Here is a 21,153-nt window from a genome sequence, read left to right as displayed (position 1 = left end):
TTAATTTAAATGGTATTAAATTCGAAAATTTTAAATTGAAGATTAAAACCCTAGTATTTTGAAATGTTTAAAATACACCCTATACTATTATATTATTGCAAGCTTAATATATATATATATATATATATATAATTAAAAGGCTAGTCTTACCGTTAGTAGGCCTCATTCATGAAGTCGGTCTATAAGGTGGGTATAAGGTTGTTGTCTATAAAATGGCGCTTAATGGGTGTACACTCACACACACCGCTTGCTTGACTGGTGGAGGGCCGTTAGCCGAACGGGTAGGATAGGGCAATCCTCTCTTCATTAATAAGTATAATGAATCTATATAAAGTAACTAAACATTTTTACAAAATTCCCAATCCTAGTTACTTTAGGCAAAAGTGAAATTGATGCAATCCCATGAAATTACACTTTGCACCCTTGCTAAGAAGTTAGTGGAGCGTGTGTGGTTTACCGGAACACTAATTGGTTATAAGCAAAGGTGGAAAATGGTGATTCATTGTTTGTCATAATTCGATGGAGCGTGTGTGGTTTACCGGCACATCGAATAGGTGATTGTAACGATGAAGGAACCATGTAGATTTGCATGGTTATTCACACCCACTTTGTGATCCTCGGCATCCTAGTCACAAACAAGATGTGCATTTCGAGATTTAAACATGCCATTGAAAAGTTCAATGTATCTCCAAGAAAATCTAGGAATTCTCAATACATTTAAAACTTAAGCTTATGTTTTTCATGGTGAAGAATTAGTGAATCGTCATTCACTTACCTCCAAATTATTTGCATGTTGGATTACGGCATCCCTTTTCTAGTATGTAAATAATGTTGTTGGGTCCTAGCCCTAAAATTTTCATTTTGGGTGTTAATTAGGGACTTAATTCTAATCAAACTTTGTTCCATTCTATTTGTAGATGTCTGATGCAAATAACGTTGCTGCTAGCTCATTCATGCTAATGAGCCTTTGCCAAAAAGTGACTTTCGATGGATCGAACTTTAGCGAATGGATAAGATACATTCGCGCTATCACGCGTTACGAGGACAAAGAGTATGTTCTCGATGAAAAGCTCGAGAAGATCAATCCAGAAACTGCTACTCCCGAAGAAATGGTTGTCTTTGAGACCCATGAGCGTGATGCAACGAAAGTTCATTGCATCATGATAGCCACAATGAACTCCGAATTCCAAAAGTCCTATGAGGACATGTATCCCTGTGAGATGCATATAGACTTGATGGAGAGATATCACCAAAGCGCAAGGCAAGAGCGCTATGAGATCATTACGAATATGATCACTGCTAAAATGGGAAGTGGAGAGTCTCTAACCGTGAACTTGGAAAAGATGTAAAGGTATGTTGATCGTCTTTGCAAGTTGAATGTCAACTTTGGGGAAGATTTGGCTATCGACATCGTTCTTCACTCCTTGCCCTCGTGCTACAACCAATTTAGGATGACCTACCACATGAACAAAGAAGAGGTCACCCTAAGCAAACTCCAAGGGCTCCTAAGGACTGCTGAGAGCAACCTTAAGGAAAAGTCTGTTGCACCAACTCCTAATCCATCCGCTGCTCCTGTTTTGGCTATAGGGCAGGGAAAGGGGCAAGAAGAGGAAGGTTCCGTCAAAGAAACACCGCAAGGGAAAGTCCCAATATGGTTCCTCTTCTAGTGGGACCAAGGTTGATCCTGCTAAACCCAACCCTAACCCAAAGGAGGCAGAGTGCCATCATTGCCATAAAATAGGGCACTGGAAGAGAAGCTGCCCAGAATATCTGCAAGCCATCAAGGATGGAAAGATCAAGCCATCTTATGCAAGTATATACACAATTAAATCTAATGATTCATCTCATTCTATTTCTTGGGTTCTTGATACAGGATGTGGTTACCACATTTGTTATGATATGCAGGGACTAGGAAGAAATAAGGATGTGGAGCCTGGAGGATGTGGTTACCACATTTGTTATGATATGCAGGGACTAGGAAGAAATAGGGATGTGGAGCCTGGAAGAATAAATCTAATCATGGGGAACAGAAGAACGTCGACTGTTACCAAGATTGGAGTGTATTCTTTAGTTCTTAGTAATGGATTGAATTTAGATTTAAATAATTGTTGCTACTCGCCAGATATGGCAAGAAACATCATTTCTTTTCATGTTTTGTTTAGACAAGGATTTAAATATTCATTTAATAATGAGAATGGTTCAATTTATGCTTATCTAAATGGTGTTTTATACTTTAAAGCAATGCCTTTTAATGGAATTTATGAAACTGTTATGGTTGTAGATAACCTAGGAAATGATGTATTGTGTATGGATTCTTCCAATAGTATGGATAAAGCATCTTTGTGGCATTGTCGTCTTGGATATGTCAACAAGAAGCGCATAGCCCAACTCCAAAAGGATAGAGTGTTGGAGTCATTCAACCTTAGGGAAGATGACACATGCGAATCTTGTTTACTTGGAAAGATGACCAAGTCACCCTTCACTGGCACTTGTGAGAGGGGTGAGGGTTTATTGGATCTCATACATACCGATGTATGCGGGCCCTTTAGATCCACCACAAAGGATGGGAACCGCTTCTACGTGACTTTCACCAATGATTATAGTAGATATGGGTACATTTACTTAATCAAGCACAAGTCAGAAACATTTGAAAAGTTCAAAGAATTCAAGCATGAAGTGGAGAATAAATTGGGCAGGAAAATGAAGATGCTTCGATCCGATCGAGGAGGAGAGTACCTAAGTCTTGAATTCCACGACTATCTCAAGGAATGCGGAATAGTTTCGCAATTGATGCCACCTAGGACACTGCAATTGAATGGTGTGGCAGAAAGGCGTAATCGAACCCTGTTAGACATGGTCCGTTCAATGATGAGTCATGCTTCACTACCTATCTCATTCTGGGGGTATGCCTTAGAGACCGCCGCCCATATCCTTAACCGAGTCCCTACAAAGAAGGCTGCCAAAACACCTCACGAAATGTGCACAGGGAAGGCTCCCTCGTTGGCACATATCAAGGTTTGGGGTGTGAGGTTTTCGTAAGACGAGAGACTCACGAAAAACTCGAACCTCGTAGTGAGCGATGTATTTTCATCGGCTACCCGCAGAGATCCTTTGGATATCTCTTCTATAGACCGAGTGACAATGTTGTCTTCGTTGCGAGGAGAGGGGTTTTCCGAGAGAGATAACTCATAAGCCAAGGAGACAGTGGGAGGCAAATCGATCTTGAAGAGATTCAAGATTCGAGCGATGAAGGAACCTCTACCGCTGGTGCTCAACCCGAGGAGGAAACTCCGGTTGAACCAATTGACGAGTCCTTACCTCTTAGACGTTCCGAAAGAGTTAGAGTTCAACCCCAATTTTATGGTTTTCATATTACTACCGAAGGGGACACGTATATTAGTGATGGTACAGTAATAAATCTAGATGAACGTAATAGATATAAGGAAGCCATGGCAGACCCAGAGTCTGCAAAATGGAAAGAGGCGATGGACAACGAGATTCAGTCCATGTATGACAACCAAGTTTGGAATTTGGTTGACCATGTGCCCGAACGTAAGACGGTTGGGTGCAAATGGATCTTTAAAAAGAAGACCGACGTGGATCGGAATGTGCACACGTATAAAGCACGACTAGTGGCGAAGGGCTTTACTTAAACTCCCGGAGTTGACTATGATGAGACATTCTCACCAGTTGCTAAGAAAAAATCTATTAGGGTGATGCTAGCCATTGCTGGATTTCATGATTATGAGATATGGCAGATGGATGTCAAGACCGCTTTCCTTAATGGGAAGTTGGCTGAGGATGTTTACATGGCTCAGCCAGAGGGTTTTGTCGTCCGAAGCACCCCAATAGAGTGTGCAAGCTTGAGAAGTCCATTTATGGACTTAAGCAAGCATCTCACAGATGGAATATTTGTTTTGATGAGAAAGTCAAAGAGTTTGGATTTATACGAAGTGAAGATGAATCATGTGTATATGTCAAAGCCAGTGGGAGTATAGTTAGCTTCCTCGTTTTGTATGTCGATGACATACTGCTCATAGGAAACGACATCCCGACTCTGCAGGAGGTTAAGTCCTGGCTCGGGAAGTGCTTCGCTATGAAGGACCTCGGAGAGGCTTCCTATATTTTGGGAATAAGGATAGCGAGAGAAACAAGTAAGAGACTAATAGGACTTCGTCAGAATACTTAGCTGGATAAGGTACTAAAATGTTTTAGTATGGAAAAATCGAAGAAGGGGGAACTACCGATACAGAGTAATTCCAAGTTAAGTAAGACTCAAAGTCCGAGTACCGAAGCCGAGATAGCAGATATGAGCCGAGTACCTTACGCTTCCTCAGTTGGCTCGATCATGTATGCCATGACTTGTACTCGCCCTGATGTGGCCTTTGCTTTGAGCATGGTCAGTAGATATCAACGGAACTCGGGCAAAGCTCATTGGATTGCGGTCAAGAATATACTTAAGTACCTTCGGAGGACCAAGGAATGGTTCTTAGTCCTTGGAGGGAGTGATGACTTAAAGGTGCGAGGGTATAGCGACGCCAGCTTCCAGACCGACAGAGACAATTACCGTTCGCAGTCAGGCTGGGTATTTACCCTAAATGGAGGAGCAGTGACTTGGAAGAGTTCCAAGCAGGAAACTGTAGCTAATTCAACATGCGAATCAGAGTACATTGCAGCGAGTGAAGCATAAAAGGAGGCGATATGGTTGAAGAACTTCATTGGTGACCTTGGAGTTGTGCCTGCCATAAAGGACTGCCATAAAGGAGCCTATGGAAATTTTTTGTGATAATGAAGGAGCGGTTGCCTTTACCAAGGAACCGAGGGATCATGGTAGATTTCGGCATATCGACAGAAAGTATTATTTTATTATACATTGAGTAGAAGAAGGACACCTCGTGGTTAAGAGGATATCATCAGAAGATAACCCAGCAGATCCGCTTACGAAGGGACTGAGTAGGGTTAAGCACTTGCAGCACGCTAGGAGCATTGGGCTGAAGGATGATATTAGTTTAGATTAGATAATTTTAGAAACATATAATAGATAAATGTAATTGACATTTGATAAATAAATAAAGGAGTATTATTTATAAGTAAAGTTACTGTCTTATGTTAATTGTTTAACTATTGTTTCAATTTGCATGTTTTGACTTCCTGAATAATTGAGTTATTAAGAATAATCGAATTATTCAAACAGTCCACAATCGTTCATATGTTGGAAGTAGGTATGAATGAAGATTGTCATGAATTGACATGTAGAGTGTTTAAAAGGTATTAGACATAACAAAGGTTTGTTGCAACATTCATGAGTGCTTATGAACAAGTTTTGAGCATTGGAATAAACTCGCGCTTGCTAGAATCACTTTATGGAATGTGACAAAAGTGATCGCAAGACGATAATATCATATGGTCTTAAAACCTAGATATATGGTTTATTATTTACTAATTAGCTGTGCATTGGTAATGCGAAACCGCATCAGTAAATTGATGTTATAAAACGCATTGTTGTGTATAGTTGATTAGTGGATAAGTAAATGCATATAAGTCGAAGTTTATTTGTTACTTTTATCCTAAGAGAGTAAAAGCGATATCACGGCCGCTCGATGATTTGATTTGACTTATGTGACGGGCCCGGTCAGGACTGAATTGATGTGTTCAATTAAGTTCTATTTCAAATGAATTTGAGATCGAGAAACCAACTGCTGGACAATTAGTTCCATAAAATTTTCCGCACAATATCTAAACAGAGGACTTTACGATCCCTTATCTAAAGGACAGGTTACTGATGAGATCAGAGTTCGACAGCGTCTTTGAGAGCTACGATTGCTAATCAAGTTGTACTTTACATTTGTGGTTACTAGACTTATCCCAGTGGGATACTGTTGGATTAGTGTCTAAGCCCGTAACCATATTTGGTAAGTACTTGACCCGGTTGTGCATGGTCCTTTTGGGTTGCCTTCACCAAAGCAACTTGACTGGAGAAATAAATAGAGAAAGAGGTTATTATGATTTATCAATATGTTATAAGAATAATATATTAAAGGAGAAATCATATTTGTTTAATTAATATTGGTCAATGATTAATTAGGAATTAATTTTGTGATCAAGTGTAATTAATTAAACTAGAGGGGCTGAATTGTAATTATGTGATAGTTGCAAAGTAGGGCAATGATTATCCTTGTTAAAGGTTGAACGAATTCAAGGATAAGGATATCCTTGAAATCGTCCAAGGTCCAAAAGATAAGGGCTTTTCAAGGCTTATCTTATGATTGCTTGGTGGGCAAGCAACTAGATAAAGATAAGGACTGAAACCCTAATCTCAACCCTATATAAAGACCCCTAAGGCATAAGAAATCATCCACTTCATCCCTAGGGTATCTAGATCCGATTTCTACCTCTCCCTTTCTCTCTCTATAGCCTCTCCAATTGCTTGTGGTGTTTGTGAGCCATTAGAGGCACTACACTTGTGGTGCTTGCTTTCAAGACTAAGGGTTTGAAGATTTAAGTTGTTATTGCTATATAACAACAAGAGGTATGTGATCTAACCTTATATATGAATTGCGAAAATAGCAACCTACATTAGCATTTTATTCATATGTTCATAATGTTGTGTATCTAACAGTGAAAACATAGATTCAAATTAGGGTTGCATGCACACATAGGATTGTTTGTATAAAACCCATCATTTCTTAGGTCTACAAACCTAAGCACACCATGATTAGAATCTCTAAAGCACATAGTGTTGTTTCAACTCAACTTTCAAAGTCTTGTTGGTTCTGAATAACTTTGTAAATTGTAACTTGATTCTTCGCGGCTATCTACCCCTGAAAAGAAATGAAGGCATTTCTTTTTAGGTTAAATCATAAGATGATCCTCGTTATTGATGGGTTTTGAGCATTATAACACTCCTAAGGTGTGCATTCAACCCGAAAATACCTTGGATCTATGTTTTCTCTATTATACATGCAAACTTAAGCTTTCCAAGGTATTACCCTAACTAGCATACAAAACTTTGATACTTGGGTAATAAAACAAGTTAGAAGACATACCTTTTGTTGTAGTTGGAAGCCTTGGACCTTTAAGAACTTAGTGCCCTAAGTGTTGCACCTAAAATGGAATCACACAACACCACCAAAAACGTAGGAAATTGAGAGGAGTTCACTTGCACTCATAAATTGGATAGCCCTCTTGTGTTTCCAATAGTGTCCACTTAAGTGCCAATTTCCTAAGCTAGATGGGTTCTTATATAGTGTGGAAAGCTAGGGTTACACCATGTAAACCATAATGACTTTCCATATCCCTCATGCTCCATGGGTTAAAACCTCCATGGAATATCCATGGGTTACCACATGGGTTTAGCCCAACAAGAAGAACTATGGATCATAAGCCCACTTTATAAGAATGAACGATTTACCAAATCGACCCCTTATATTTAATTAGTCTCTTTTGATCACATAATTAATTCCAAATTAATTTTAGATCAATACTAATTAAATAATATGATTCCATATTAACTTATTAGAACATATAATATATTATTAAACCATAAATAACCTCTTCTCAATTATCCATCCTTGAGATTGTTCCGGTGCCATGCAACCCAAATAGACCATGCTACTCTCGGGTCAAGTACATACTAATAATAGTTATGGGATTAGACACCTAATCTAACAGTCTCCCACTTGGATAAGTCTAATAACTATCATTGCAATCATGACTCCAACCCGATTAGCAATTGTAGCTCTTAGAAGCCGTTGTCGAAATCTAACCTAGTCAATGACGTGTCCATTAGATAAGGGATCATATATTCCTCCATTCTCGATATCATATGGACTAAGAAATGGATTATAATCACTTTCTCTGTCCATCTATTGTTTCCTGATTTCAAATTTATGACGACCGACTAATTGAACAAATCAAATCAGTCCAAGTCTGATGTCATCACTAAATCATCGAGGGGCCCACAAATATCGCTTTTATCCACATGGGGTAAAAGGAACGGATAAACTTTGACCCAAATTCTTGCTTGTAATTACTCATCAGATCACACACAACAATATGTTTTATAACAACCAAGTTACTGGTGCATTTACATATGTCAATTTGCAACCGACTCGCAACTACAACTCACACGTCTCTGTTTCAAGAATATAAGATATTATCGTCTCATGATCACTCGTGTTAAAATCCATAAAGTGATTCAAATGAGCGTGGGTTGAATCCAATACTTGAATCTTATTCTAGGATCACTCATGAACATTGTAGCCACTTTGTCCTTGACAAACTACATACCCATTCATGATAGTCTTGCCTCAATACATACTTCCAAAGTATGATCGATTGTGGATGGTTTGAATAACCTAGTTATTCGGGAATTCAAGACATACAAAGTGAAACACAAGAATAATCGAATCTAATATGGTCTCAAAACCTATAAATATAAATAAAACACCTTTTATTTAATCACCATATTGATTACACATTATTTCATTGTATAATGTTTCGATTTATCAACTTAATACTTGAATTAAAACAATAGCTATGCCATGCTCCAAGAATGCACACTGTGTTTGTTTATAGTCCTTACTTTGTGAAATAGATCAATTGAAAAACATTTCAATGATGCTCATTTCAAATTTTCAAATCCTTATCGCAAGTGTAAGAATTCCAAATTCTTGTCACTACTAGAAAGTGTTAGATTCTAAACTATCTTGCAATGATTCTTTTGTAATGTCTAGGTGCCAAAACTCATTGAGACTTGAACAATGATATTACAAAATAGTCCATTGGAGATTGTTACAAGACAATTCCATGGAAATGAAGTCTCAAATTCAAAGTACATTCCTTTGAACATCCTTCTTGCATAAAAGTTTCTAACTTTCTCATCTATTCTTCAACTCCCAATATGGAAACATTCCAGATTTGCCATACGACAACTCATTACTAATAGACTCATGTCTATTCATAACAATGTCAATATGTTCCTTCCATTACAATACTTCCAACTGTCCTTAAGCAACCAATCTTTAGCGAACCTTAAATTATCCTTAACAGTTGTTTAACCACTTTAATCATATCCAGTTCTATACTTTTCCCTCTAAATTCCCTAGGCATTTAAAAAATTAGAACACGAGAATATCATAGCATATTAAATTGATCCTATAACCGAAGCATATGAGACACGATTCATAATGTCTAACATAAAGACATGATACTTGGTAAGTCTTTTGCTACAATATTTCTATTTGCCATGTTCTCATAATTTTGATTATGAGGAGGGATGCCGTAATCATAATCAAATTTTGAGAATCCAATTAACATTTCCATATATAGAATTTCCTTATGTTGAACCATTCCAACATAACATTCATATATATTTGACTAAAATTGATTAAAATCTCACAATCTAAGCTTTTAGATTTGAAACGAAGTATAAATTCCTCTCCCTTAATTATAGCAAAACAACTTTTCAAATCCACAACTTTGCGAATTGAAATTTTTGTTTTCTATAATTAACACTGCTAACTTGCAACATTTTCCATAATAATTATGCTCCCACTAGCATAATAATCATTACTTTTATTATCATAACACTTATGCTCCCACTGGCTTTGACATGTACTCAAAAATAGCTGGAGTTCTAGAAATCAACCCTTATTGACTCACATTACAAAAGTTCAGATTTATGATATGAGATGCTTTGATAAGACTTTATCTAGGCTTCTCAAACTCATACACCTTTCCTTAGACAACTTACATGTGTGTCTAAACAGTTTTAAGAACTTACAACAACAAGTCTCAAATGTTTAGACTTTTTGCCATTCCTCACAATTCGAATTATGAAAAGGGATGTCGTAATCATAATCAAATTTGAGAATGCAAATATCACAACTGCTATCTCCTTAAAATCTACTTAGTGAAAGCGTTTCTTGGCCATCATTTTCATGAATTGAAGAGAAACCTTATGACACTTAGATTTTACGGTGTATGTGTTCCTATCCATGTGAATTTGTCATAACTATAATCACAAGACAAGGTTAGTGAAAAATCCAAAATCATATGGACTGAACTTATTCAATCTTAATTTCTTTCCACCTGGCAGCACAAGGGTCTACCATTGCTTCCAAGTAGTTATGAAAACAACTGAGAAATCATAGAACTCACATGCATAGTCCACTTTAACTGGAATGGGCACATAAATTATAATATGTCAACACGATAGACTATAAACCTCAAGTCGCGTGCTAGTGATAAACAATAGGTTTATTCTGGATCAGTTCTTGAAACTTGTTAAGATCTTTAAGACTCCTACTGCCCTCTTGACATATAAGATTCTATTGTCATGAATCATTCATTGACAAATCAAATATTCAAGAGTTAGTGTGGATTCTCATCAAGACAAACACTTCATACAATTGGTCTTAGTTGGTATTTGTTTTATCCATAATCATCACAACTTACCAATTTCAAATGTACAAGAGTAGAAATCTTTTACTCTACATTTGATATGTGTTTTAAACATTTCTTAAGATTATGTCACTCAAGGTTACAATCTTGGAGTATGACTCTAAGACTTGTTTTGTGAACGAAGTATGACTCATCTTCTTGATTTAACCGTTTCAACAATTCACGATTCCTCTTTTTAGCCATACAGATGCACTAAGATGTCTTTCGAGGATCAATCGTGATATGGTTTTCCATGACCATTATGATGATCATAAAACACGATACTAATGTACTCTCCCATCTTTTCAGATTGGAGAAACTTTGATCTTTCTGCGTAATTTGATTCTTCTTACCTGTTCTGCCATACATTGAACCTTTTACAATGTTTTAGAATTATACTTAAACTTGTAAGCATAAACATGTTTACTAAACTTTAGTAAACTATGATGAATAGTCTTATCAATCCTTGTGGTGGATCTTGACTAGCGCACACCCAATGTAACTGATCCCCTAGTCCTTCACTTGACTCACATATTCATGTGAACAAGGAATTAGTCTTAATTTACTAAAGATGAACATTCTCATTCATCATACAATATAACTTGCATGATTCCAAGTTCTCTCCAATTGAACCTTGGGTGATGAGAATCTTATTTGTTACATATTGACACTACCACAAACGAAAGAATCAAATCCATATTGCTAACGTAGAAACATACAAACATCAATTTTCACAAATTCCATTGTAACGAGATAAAATAAAAACAAAAATTTTATTTATTAATAAAATGCGGAAAAACTTTTCCTTACAATGCAATTACAAATGAAAACTATGTTATTACATATTTCCTAGCAATCTATCATAACTCCTAAGCAGCAACTTAAAAATCCGATCTTCGAACCATGCGATTGAAATCCATCTTCACGACCAGATTCATCATACTCTTCCTATAAGCTTCCTTCCCTTTTCATGATCCTACAAAACATCAAAATGCAACCTTGTCACATCATGTATTAAGAATCAACAATTAGGAACTTAATAGAGTTAGACAATAGACTTACCTGAAGCAGAGTCAAACTTTTCGATTCTACCTTTTCTCAGATCTTTCAGGTAGTCAGGGCAGCTTCGTAACCAATGCCCTTTCTCTTGGCAATAGAAACATATGGACTCTTTGGGAATGGTACACGGGACAATCTCAAACTTAGTTGTTCTATTGCCCTTGGAAAGAGAAATCTTTTCTGGACTTCCAGTGTTTCCATTGTCAATATCCATGGAAGTTTGGGGAGTAGATCTTCCAATCAAATTTGCTTTTCCAGTGCACAAAATCATTGTTGGTTCAGGAGCAACAAGCAGATAGGTAAGATCAATAAGGGTCATGTTGTGATCTGTCACATAGTAGTCCTTAATGAACTCACCATATGACTCGAGAAATGACTGAAGAACCCAGTAAATAGCCAACTTCCTCGGGACTTCGACATCAAATACTCTCAGCCTGTCAATATGTTACTTCATTTCCAAGACGTGAGTACACACCGGCCTTCCATCTTGATGTTTCATTGTAAGCAGGGCTTGAGTGACCTTGAATTTTTCAAGTCTTTGAACTTGTTTGTTAGGGAGAATTATTGGAGGAGGTGGAGGAAATGAAGTATGACTTCCCTGATCCAACCATGGGACATCATCTTCAAGAGGAAAGCTTGTTCTAAAGGATTTGGGAAGACCATAGTTGTCTGAACTAGACATCTACAATGGGAGAAATTCAAGTTAGTTGGTTTAAGTCCTTAATACAACACCCAAATGAAATATTAAGGCTAGGACCCAACACAATATTTTACAATTTGGAAGAGGGATGTCATAATCCAAACCGCAAAATATTTGAAGGTACGTAAATGACGATTTACCAATTTCCACCACAAAAAACGAAAAAAAGTTTCAGGTTTTAAGTGAATTGAAACTCCAAGATCCTTTGAGATTCATTGAACAATTCAATAGCATGTTTAAATCCCGATTATGCCCTTCAAGTTTGTGACTAGGATGTCGAGGATCACAAACAAGGTGTGAATAACCATGTAAATTAGTTTGGTACACCCAACGTTACACCACCTAATTAATGTGTCGGTTAACCATACACGCTCCATCGATCTATGATTAACATCAAGATACCCTTTTTCACGCACTGTCAGTCCAGATTAGTGTGTCGGCTGACCACACACGGTCCACTAACGACTTAGTAAGGTGCAAAGTGCAATTTCATGGGTTAGCACCATATTCACATTTTCCTAAAGTAACTAAGATTGAAAATTTCTAAGTGTTTAGTTACTTTATATTTATCATTATACTTTTAATGAAGGGATAATTAGAGTCTTATCCTACCCGTTCGGCTAACGACCCTCCACCAGTCAAGGAAGCGGTGGGTGAGAGTGGACACCCATTAAACTGTCATTTTATAGGCAGTAACCTTATACCCCCCTTGTAGACCGGCTTCGTGAATGAGGCCTACTAACGGTAAGACTGACTTTACTCTTATACATATATATATATATATATATATATATATATATATATATATATATATATATATTAAACCTATAATATTATAATAGTTTAAGGGTTGAATTTTAAACTTTTAAAATTCTAGGGTTTGGAACTAATTGTTTCAAAAGTTAGACTGTTACCTTTACAAATTCCAAAACTTGAGGGAAAGTTTTGTAACTTTCAAAACCTTTTGGAATCCATAACTTATGAGTTTAATAAAGATTTTATGAGAAGACTCTTGACATTCCATAACTTGAGAACAAGTTATGGAGTTAGAAAAAACCTTTTATGATAAAAAGACTCTTTAAGTTCATAACCTATGACTTTAATGATTTCTTTAAAAAATAAATTCTAATTTTCCATAACTTGAGGACAAGTTATAGAATTCATCAAAATCATTTATATCAAAAATTCTAACAAGAAAGTCAACCAATTTGACTATGAGCTAAATTAAACTCATAAGAAGAAGACAATTCACATCAAACAAATTTCATGTAATTAGCCTAACCATATAAACTAATACAAAACATGAAACTATGATAATTATCTTATAAATTGGATTAGCATGATCATTACCAAATCAAAAATAGGTTTATAAGTTCAAAAACAGTTTAGGGTAATGATCCTAGTCCAATTCTAGCCAAAAACCTCGAAAATCTACATTCTGGAGCACCAACTCGTCGAGTGTATGAACCAACTCGGCGAGTTGGATGAATTTGTGCTTGGACTCGGTGAGTCCACTGTCCATAACAGTAGAAAATCGATTTTGAAGCATTTCCAAGCAAGTAGCATCAAGTATAATTGAAAACAAGCATAGGCTCTCATACCACTGATGGGTTTTGAGCATTCTAACACTCCTAAGATGTGCATGCAACCCTAAATACCTTGGATCTATGTTTTCTCTATTATACATGAAAACTAGAACTTTCCAATGTATTACCCTGACTAGCATACAAAACTTTGATACTTTGGTAATAAAACAAGTTAGAAGACATACATTTTGTTGTAGTTGGAAGCCTTGGACCTTAAAGAACTTAGTGCACCAAGTGTTGCACCTCAAATGGAATCACACAACACCACCAACAACGGAGGAACTTGAGAGGAGGTCACTTGCACTCATAAGTTGGCTAGCCCTCTTGTGTTTCCACTGGCGTCCACTTAAGAGCCAATTTCATGAGCTAGATGGGTTCTTATATAGTATGGCAAACTAGGGTTACACCATGTAAACCATAATGAGTTTCCATATCCCTCATGCTCCATGGGTTAAAACCTCCATGAAGTATCCATGGGTTACCACATGGGTTTAGCCCAACAAGAAGAACTATGGATCATAAGCCCACTTTATAAGAATGAATGATTTACCAAATCGACCCCTTATATTTAATTAGTCTCTTTTGATCACATAATTAATTCCAAATTAATTTTAGATCAATACTAATTAAATAATATAATTTCATATTAATTTATTATAACTTATAATATATTATTAAACCATAAATAACCTCTTCTCAATTATCCATCCTTGAGATTGTTTCGGTGCCATGCAAACCACACGGACCGTGCTACTCTTGGGTCAAGTACATACCAATAATAGTTAGGGGCTTAGACACCTAATCCAACAATTATGTAGTAAGATGTTTCGTTTATTCATTTTTGAACACTCGTTGCTTTACATTTACTCCTTATAAATATCGAATTCCACCTTTGATTTTCATTATTAATTGATGGCTTTTGAGCACTACAACATTCCTATGACATACATGCAACCCTAATGTTTTGGATCTAGGTTTTTCTCAAGTTATACATGCAAATAATCATCCAAATCATAAACCCTAATAACTAGCATACCAGTTTTCTAAATTCATATGTAAAATAGCGTTTGGAACATTACCTCACTTGTTATGTAGCAATAACAAGAACTCCTTGACCTTTGAAAGCTTAGTGCCCCAATAGTTGCACCTCTAATGGAGTCACAAACACTCTTGCAAAGGATGACTTGGAGAGGGAGGGATTTCGGCTAGGGTTTCTCTATAACTCATAAGGGCCGGAAATCTTTATGTTAGGAGGGTTTATATAGTTGAGGCTATTAGGGTTTTCGGGTAGAAACCCTAATTCCCTTGCTTAGGCCTTAAGAAATCCATGAACTCCCATATGACAGGGCCTTGGACGAAAACTTTGTGGTCTTTCCATAGATTTTCGTCCACCCCATATCAATAAGGTCCATTAGCCCAAACTATAATTATAACTGAATTACATAATCAGTCCCTCCATTATTAATCAGTTCCTTTAATCTTAAAATTAATACTAGGTTAATTTATAATTAATTACTAATTAATAATATGATTTCCAAATAATATATTAATCATATAACATATTAATTAAATCATTATAAGTACCAATTTAATATTCACATAATAAATCCTACTCTCTCTCTCTCTCTCCACTTGTCATCTTATCAAGTTGCATTAGTGAAGGCAACCCAAAAGGATCATGCTCATAATTAAATCAAGTACATACCAAAAATAGTTATGGGCTTAGACACCCAATCCAACAATCCACCACTTGGATAAGTCTAATAACTATTATTGCAAGTACGACTTCATAATCTGATCAGCAATCATAGCTTTCAAAAGCTGTTGTCGAACTCTGATTTTATCAGTAACACGTCCTTTAAATAAGGGATCAAATGTTCCTCCATTATAGATATCGTATGGACATGAGACATGGATTATAATCATTCTCTTTGTCCATGTTTTGTTTCTCGATTTCCGATTCATGACTACTGACAACATACTACAATTGAACACATCAACTTAGTCCAGGCTTGGCCAAGCGCTTAGGGCGTCATCACTAAATCATCGAGGGGCCCACATATATCGGTTTTATCCCACTTTGGGAAAAAGGAACATATAAACTTTGACTCATATGCTTGTACTATTTACTCATCAAATCACACGCAACAATAGTTTTATAACATCAAGTTACTGATGTGTTTACGTTTTATCGATGCGCAACCGACTCGTAAACAACAACTCATATGTCTCCATTTCAAGAACATAAGATATTATCATCTCACAATCACTTGTGATAAAATCCATGAAGTGATTCAAGTGAGCGTGGGTTTAATCCAGTACTCAAATCTTATTTCAGGAGTACTCATGAACACTACAACAAACTTGTGCTATATCTAAACACTTAGACAATCTACAGTCAGATTCATGACAACCTTACCTCATTACTTACTTCCAAAGTATGATTGACTGTGGATGTTTAAATAACCTAGTTATTCAGGAAGTAAAACATGAGAAGCGAAACACAAGAATAATCTAATCTAATATAGTCTCAAAACTTTTGAATATAAATAAACCACTTATTATTTAATCACCATATTGATTACACATTATTCATTGTATAATGTTTCGAGCAATCAACTTGATACTTGAATTAAAATAATAGTTATCCCATGCTCCAAGCATGCACACTATGTTTACCGATGGTCCTTACTTTGTGAAATAGATCAATTGAACACATTTCCAGTGATGCTCATTTCACAATTCCAAATCCTTATCATAAGTGTAAGAATACCAAATTCTTCCACTATTAGAATATGTTAGATTCTAAGCTATCATGCAATGATCATTTTGTAATGTCTAGGCACCAAAGTCATAGAGACTTTTCCAATTACAAAACATTCCATTGGAGATTGTTACAAGACAATTCCATATATACGAAGTCTCATATTCAAAGTACATTCCCTTGAACACCCTTCCTGCATAAAAGTTTCTACACATAGATTCTTAATATCCAACTCCCATTATGAAAACATTTCCATATTTACCATATGGCAATTCATTCTTAATAAAATCCCATTTATTCATGATTATGTCAATATGGTCCATCCATTACTATACTTCCAACTACCCACAAGCGACCAACCCTTAGCGAACTTTAGATCGTCGTTGATAGTTGTTTAATTACATTTGTCATATCCGTTTCTGGTCCTTTTTCCCTCTTAATGCCCATAGGCATTTGGAAAATCAGAACATGCGAATATCATAACATATGCAATCGATCCTATACCTGAAGCATATGGGATATGATTCATAATAAAGATATGATACTTTACCAATCTCTTGCTATAATATTTCCATATATGGGATTTCCAACGTTGAAACATTTTTCAACTTGAAATTCATATATGCTCATGACTAAGTTCGATTAATACTTCAATCTAAACTTTTAGATTCAAAATAAAGTATAAGTATCCTCTCCCTTAATATAGCAAAACAACTTTTCAAACTTTGCAAATCAAAACTTTGTTTCCTATAAATAACATTGCTAACTCGTAACACCTATCATAATGATTATGTTCCCACTAGAATAATAATTATGTCCTTACTAGCATAACACTTATGATCCCACTAGCTTTGACATATACCCAAAAATTAGTTGGACTTCTAGAAATCAATACTTATTGACTTTCTTACCAAAGTTTAGATTTCTGATACAAGAAGTTTCGATAAGACTTTATCTAGGCTTCTCAAACTCATACACCTTACCATAGATAGCTCATATGTGTGTCTAAACTATTTTAGAACTTACAGCTGTAAGTCCTAAATGTTCAGACTATTTTCCATCTCTCACAATTCGAACTATGAAGAGGGATGTCATAATCATAATCGAATTTGAGAATGCAATTAACACAACTGCTATCTCTTTAAATCTACTTAGTGAAAGTGTTTCCTCACAATCCTTTTATCAAACGGAGAGAAACCTTTGCTACTTCGATTTTGCGGTGTATGTATTCCTATCCATGTGAATTTGTTATAACCATAATCACAAGACAAGGTTTGTGATAGATCCAAACTCATGTGGGTTGAACTTGTTCAATATTAATTTCTTGCCACTTAGTAGTGCAGGGCCTACAATTGCTTCCAGGTTGTTGAGCAGTTCACCTATAATGGTCAATGTACTTTCATTGATTAAGGTGCTTTGCCTTGTGGAATCAAATGAGAACTCATAGAACTCACGTGCATAGTCAACAGGAGTGGGCACAAAAACAAGAATATGTCAACACGATAGGTTACAAACCTCAGGTCGTGAGCTAGTGATACACAATAGGTTTATTCTTTATTAGTTCCTGAAACTTTTCAAGATCTTTAAGACTCCCACTGACTACTTGACATATATGTTTCCCTTGTCAAGAAACATTCCTTGACAAACTAATATCCAAGGGTTAGTGTGGATTCCTATCAAGACAAACACTTCACACAATTGGTCTTAGTTTATCTTTGTTTTATTAAAAACATCACAACTACCAATTTCAAATGCGCAAGAGTAAGAAAACATTTTTCTACTCCATACTTCATGATGTGTTATAAACCTTCTTAAGATTATTTCACTCAAGTCACAATCTTGGAGTATGACTCTAAGACTTGATTTTGGAATGAAGTATGACTCATCTTCTTGGTTTAACCATGTCAACAATTCATGATTCCTCTCCTTAGCCATACAAATGCACTAATATGTCCTTAGAGGATCAATTTTTGACATGGTTCCATAATCACTAAGATGATCATAAACATGATACTAGAGTACTCTCCTTTCCTTTCAGATTGGAGAAACTTATCTTTCTTCCTAATTGATTCATCTTATTTGTTCTGCTATACATTGAAACTTTTCAATGGTTTAGAATTATACTAAATCTTGTAAACATAATCATACCCACTAACCTTTTATTAAATCATGACAAATAGTCTTATTGTTCTTTGTGGTAGACCTGACCAGTGCACAACCAAGTGTACCCGATTCCTTGGTCCTTCACTTGACTTACATATACATGTGAACAAGGAATTAGTCTTGATTTCCCAAGACGAAGGTTCTCATTCATCACACAATACAAGTTGCATGATTCCAAGTTTTTGTTCAATTGAAACTTGGTGATGAGAATCGTTCCTTATATGGTAAATTTAGACACTACCACAAACGAAAGAATCAAATCCATATTGCTAAAAATAGATACATACAAACATCAATTTTCACAAATGCCATTGTAAAGAAATATAAAATAAGATAAAATCAAAATTTCCTTTATTTATAAAATTGCAGAAAAACTTGTCCTTACAATGCAAATACTTATGAAAACTATGTCACTAATATTCATAAGCAATTTATAATAACTCCTAAGCAACTCAAAAATTTGGTCATCAAACCATGCGATCGAAATCCATCTCTTCGCAACCAGACTCAACTTACTTTTCCTTTAAGCTTCCTTTCTTTTCTTCGATCCTACAAAACATCAAAATGCAATCTTATCACATCATCTATTAAGAATCTTTAAATAGGAACATAATAAATTTAGACAGTGGACTTACCTGAAGCAGAGTCATACATTTTGACTTTTCCATCCTTGCGATCTTTCATGGCAGCTTCGCATCCAATGCCCATTCTCTTGTCAATAGAAACAAACAGACTCTTTTGGAATGATACACGGGACAATCTCAGACTTAGCATTTCTCTTTACCATTTGGTCAAACGGTTTGACCTTGGCCGATCCCTTTCCATTGGGAAGAGAAAACCTTTATGGACTTCCAATTTCGCCATTGTCAATGTCCATGGAAGTTTGGGAGATTGATCTTCCAGACAGATTTGCTTGACCAGTGCTCCAAAGTATTGATGATTCAGCAATAATAAACAAATAGGTTAGATCAATAAGGGTCACATCGTGGTCTTCCATATAACAGTCCTTAATGAACCCACTATATGACTTAGGAAGTGATTGAAGAATCAAGTGAACATCCAACTTCCTTGAGACAACAACACCCATCATCCCTACTCTATCAATGTGTGGTTTCATCTTCAAGACGTGTGCACACATACCTTACATCTTGGTGTTTGCCTGCCAATAGGGCTTGAGTGACTTTGAACTTTTCAAGTCGACGAACACGTGGGTCAGGGAGAATTATTGGATGAGGTGGAGGAAGAGAAGTGTGATTTCTAGTTCCACCTTTTCACGAAGAAGGGAATGGTATTTCACCTTTATTGTCATGTGGAATATCATCTTCGAATGGAAAACCTTTTCCAAAGGATTGAGGAAGACCATAGTTGTCAGAACTAGATAGCTACAAAAGGGAGAAATTCAAGTTAGTTGATTCAATCCTTAATATAACACCCAAATGAAATATTAAGGCTAGGATCCACATATCTCTTACATGTTATCTCCTTAGTGGTCAACCTGTGGCTAGGGGAAGATGTCTGGTATGTCTGGCATTTTTTGTAGCGTCTGCACCTCTTACTCCGCTCCTAAAACCTGACAATGGAATCCTTCCTAAAAATGTGGGCACTATATGGAGGCGTTTGGTCTCAAAGGTTGCTATGAAAGGAGTTGGTAAAGAAATGGAACAATACCTTAGTGTCTTTCAATTTGGAGTAGGTGTGTCGGGTGGTGCTGAAGCTGTACTTCATAGTGTCAATAGGGTGTTGAGTGCACGTCATGATGATAGATCTCTTGCGATGCTTACTGTGTATTTCTCAAATGCCTTCAACTTAGTGGATAGATCTGCCTTACTTCACGAGGTCAGGATGAGGTGCGCTTCCATTTCCTTATGGGTTGAATTCTTATATAGCCATGCAACAAGGTTGTATTTGGGAGATAAGCATGTTTGGTCCACTACCGGGGTCCAACAAGGCGACCCTTTGGGACCACTTCTTTTTGCTCTTGTACCGCACCCACTTATACATCAAATTAGAGATAATTGTAAGTTGCATCTCCATTCTCGGTACCTTGATGACGGGACAGTCATTGGAGATTTAGAGGAGGTGGCCATAGTATTGGACATCATTAGGGTGGCAGGCCAGGGATTGGGGCTTGAGCTGAATATCAAGAAAACTGAGCTATTTTGGCCTTCATGCAATGGTAGGAAGCTTCATTCAGGTTTATTCCGTGCTAACATTGGGTGACCGTCAGTGGGGTTGAAGCTTCTTCGGGGAACTACTAGTAGAGATGCGAGTTTTATTAGTGGGTTATCCATGAAGAGGGTTGCCAAGGCTGTTGACTTGATGTACCTTCTACCACAGTTACATGACCCCCATAGTGAGCTCCTTTTGCTTCGATCTTGCATGGGCATCGCCAAAGTTTTATTTGGCCTAAGAACGTGCCAACCCGTTCACATATAAGA

This window comes from Lactuca sativa, chromosome 9 (assembly GCF_002870075.4).
Source record: "Lactuca sativa cultivar Salinas chromosome 9, Lsat_Salinas_v11, whole genome shotgun sequence".
In the NCBI taxonomy this organism is placed as follows: domain Eukaryota; kingdom Viridiplantae; phylum Streptophyta; class Magnoliopsida; order Asterales; family Asteraceae; genus Lactuca; species Lactuca sativa.
Note: the sequence above shows the minus strand (reverse complement) of the source record.